A 674-nucleotide genomic window follows, 5' to 3' on the forward strand; every position below is an offset into this window, starting at 1 on the left:
GCCTCCCCCAGCAGCTCCAGGGTCTTCCTGTGCTGGGCCCCAGGGCTGGGGCAGCTCTGCAGATGGGGCAGAATCCCCCCTCCCCTGCTTCCCAGGGCTTAGGAGATTTCAGGGTTGAGGCATGGCCAGCCCTCAGCCACCAGCACTCCAAAGTCCTTGTCCCCAGGGCTGAGCAGATACAAGAGGAGGAACGGGAGCAGCAGGCCCTGAGCAGAACATGCTGGTGACACAGAGAACTGAGAACTGGAAAAAGGGCACTTTTCTTCTAATTTTGCTCATCCTGGGTACTATCTCCAAACCAGCACAACCTCCCATGGGCAGGAAGCCCATGTGGTGATGGGGCATCTGTCACTCTTGCATTGGGGGGTACAGCATGGAGGGCTGGGCACTGACAAAGCATCAAACCCAAGGTAGAGCTGCGGTACAACCCCCAGAATCTTTGGCAGAGGGGGTGTGTGAGGCAGCTCCTGCTGCAGTTCCTGCCACAGCAGGGCTGCCTGTGGAGAGCTCAGCTCATTCCAGCACTCGGGCAGATGCATTTGCTGACCACAGAGGCCTCCTTTCCTCAGCAAGTACAAGTTGTACTTGTGGTCTAAATAGGTCAGGTGGGACCTCATGATGGCCTGGGAGCCCTTGGGACATCCTGGGGCAGTGCTGCACAGGAAATGGAGCAG

At 58.0% G+C, this 674-nt stretch overlaps 1 protein-coding gene and 1 long non-coding RNA gene across 3 annotated transcripts in view; one reads left to right on the forward strand and one right to left on the reverse strand.

The window, feature by feature from the left end:
- LOC108449684 overlaps nt 1–674 on the reverse strand; it is a 22,345-nt gene that overhangs the window by 10,464 nt on the left and 11,207 nt on the right. The gene's annotated exons all lie outside the window — the stretch shown is intronic.
- Nucleotides 1–674, forward strand: part of IQCD (IQ motif containing D) — a 6,978-nt gene that overhangs the window by 3,863 nt on the left and 2,441 nt on the right. The window lies entirely within an intron of this gene.

Source organism: Corvus brachyrhynchos, unplaced genomic scaffold (assembly GCF_000691975.1).
Source record: "Corvus brachyrhynchos isolate BGI_N302 unplaced genomic scaffold, ASM69197v1 scaffold19, whole genome shotgun sequence".
Classification (NCBI taxonomy): Eukaryota; Metazoa; Chordata; class Aves; order Passeriformes; family Corvidae; genus Corvus; species Corvus brachyrhynchos.